This window comes from Argentina silus (assembly GCF_951799395.1).
Source record: "Argentina silus genome assembly, chromosome: 2".
NCBI lineage: Eukaryota > Metazoa > Chordata > Actinopteri > Argentiniformes > Argentinidae > Argentina > Argentina silus.
In genome coordinates this window covers 14,135,899-14,138,850 of record NC_139656.1, presented here as the reverse complement: position 1 = coordinate 14,138,850, position 2,952 = coordinate 14,135,899, and positions in this window count along the sequence as shown.

Here is a 2,952-nt window from a genome sequence, read left to right as displayed (position 1 = left end):
CTTTGCAGTGTGCTGTCAGCTGAATAACTTCCCCCTGCTAAAGCGCTGATAGGGTTATAGCTATTGTCCCCCTGTTGCCTTCAAATTTTACACACACTGTCTTGTCACAAAAAAAAACTAGTTTCATTGTGTTGTTACAGTCCCATTTGCTAATTGACAGGGACATTTATAATTGAAATCATTGTAAATTCAGCAGAAGACTCTGTGCTGTCTGGTAGAACACCTCTGGGCTTTTGCCAGGGCCAGGGTAATTTTTTTTAAGTGCCTTGAAGTGCCGGCTACAGCTGATAGTTTTCCTTCACTCTGCTGTAAATACAACATTTAGTACAAGTAATTTGTGTACGTGTGTGTGTGTGTGTGTGTGTGTGTGTGTGTGTGTGTGTGTGTGTGTGTGTGTGTGTATGTGTGTGTGTGTGTTTCTGTGTGTGATTCTGTGTGTGTTTGTGAGCCCTACCATGCACTGTAACAGTCGCAGGCTGTCAGGCCTAAGGCACAGTGTTCCTGGGCCCCCTGCACCACTCTCAGTCCCTCTAATGAACCCCCAGCCAGTTGTTCCCCATCTGTTGCCTGAGGTCTGAGGGCACTCCCCCTCCCCCTCTTCCCCCTGCCTGTCAGCTAATTAGAGTACAGGGGTGAGGAGAGGGGAGTACAAAGACTCGTCTGGCCAGCCCAGTGATCGCTCCGCCCAGACCACCGTCAATGTTACCCATTAGCCCTCGCTTAGCCTTTTGATTAGCTTGTGGAGGGCTGGCCACAAAGGGTAGTAATTGGACACAACTCCTGGGCTGTGTCATAGATGTAAGGGCTATGCCTTCCCTTAGCCCTCCCCTCTCGTTTGTCTACAATCTAGGACTCCAGAATTGAGTCTCTTGTCTTGTCACTAGTCAGTCTGCCCCTGGAGGGAAGACATTAGCAGTTTGTGGAAGAGTAGTGTGTCATTATATAGATGTTCTGTTTATGTTGTTTTATGCAATTACAATTTTAGTCCGCTTCTTTCTCTGTTGAGGAATGATTATTTGTATAAAGATTTGGATCAATTACAGAATTCTCCTCTTAGTTCATGTTCATTCACATTAAAGAAATTGAATGAGATCTTCTCAAGTATGTATTTTTTAAACCTCACGTTTAGGGCCCGGATGGTCAATGTTTAGTTTGCACAAATATAATCTATGAACTGAATCACTATTTTACCTCATTTAACCACGGAATCCCTGTATATCAGGGCCAATATTATGAAGCTGACAGGCAGCTGTTTTTACTTTCACGTTAACAATTGCCACTGGCTTGCGCTCAGTGAATCCAAACATGCACGCACCAACACGCACAGATGACACACATGCGACAGGGACACGTTTTGGCTCATGTGCTAAGTTTAATTTTAATTTCATAACTACAGGCAAAAAATATGCAAATGATCCCAGAGAATCACTTTAAGCCATTCAATATTGTGCAGCCATCCTATTGTTTCAAAGGCTATAGAGTATGGTCAGTATGGTGTACTGATGGCTGCTTTAGCAGCAGACCAAGCATGTGACAGACTATTGATTGGGCTGTGAGACGTATTGCAGCCTGTACTGTGGCTGTGGGGACCTGTCTGTGTGGGCTGATTAAGCCTGTTGCAGGCAGGTTGTGTGTCTGTCATGGAGGTAGTACTAATCTACCCCACACAGCATAGATGCTGGCTGGCTGAAACCCAATAACTGCACCTCAGACCGGCATATTTCTGGCTACCAGATCCTGAGGAATCCTACGCGTGGCACCAGTGATTGACAGAAAAGGAGCTTACATGCAATTGAGGGGAAAGCTTCTTCCGTTTCTAGTTTAAATGTGTCCAGGCCCACAGGGCTTTAGAGCAAAATGACTCACATTGGAAGATTGTCACACTATCATGTACTGTACTATAGTTGAAGGTGGCAAGGCTAGAATGAGGTTAGTTAGTGTACATCTGTGAACTTTTAGATCTAACCCAGACACACCTCTCCATCAACACCCATACATTTCTCCAACTGCACATATATACTGTTGAGCTGCAAATACACAGGTACAAACACAAAGGATTGGAAAGAGTTAGCTTTTTTCTTAAAGGGATCTTTTTTAACACATTTTCCAGGTTTTGGCTTGACCTCTGGCTCTAGGTGATTAGCCTAGAGAGTTTTCAGTTATTCATTGTTTTTCCTTAGATACAGCATATAATATTATAAGCTTACTCCTCTTACTGCCAAACTTTAAAACTAACCAACAGGTAACCCATTTAGAATCCCATCCCTCTTCCTCCATAAACTGCTGTCACTTCAAACAGGGAGCCTTTAACCAAGAGGAATTTCTGGAAGCAGGTAAATATGTCAGTTATGTAAACAGATCAATCAGACTTAGCTGATAGAGTGAAAGCCAGTCCACATAGCTGAAGCTATTAGCTCTCAGTCAAGCTGTTTGTGTTAAGCTACACACATGACACGTTCAAGTCCCAGAACAAGCATATTTGACAGTTTTCTCTTAATTCCAGGTGTATTTTAGTTGACCTCACTTGATGAGGCAGTTGCCTGTCAAAATGTACTCACTGATGTTTTCAGCCTCCATTTGAATTAACATGTGATATTACAAAGTTCAACATGTGTTATTACAAAATGTAAAGATGTTCTTCGCTGATTTCAAATGACGATAATTGCAAGCTAGAGGATGGTATGGATCCTCATTGGTGGTTTGAAACCTTGAAAGGAAACTCACTGAAATTATTTTGTGAGTGTATATAGTGAATAAATGATGAAGTCACTTCCTCCTGAGTGTTTTTAATTTGAAGTAAATTCCTGCCCTGGCATTAAATGGGCTAAGTGTCTTAGCCATGTCAATGGCTCCTTGCCCTTATTTTGATTGACTCTTCCGCTCTATGTCCCGTATATTAAGGTAGACTTTCATGGCTCTGGTATTATAGAGAAGAGGACGTATGCTTTTGCT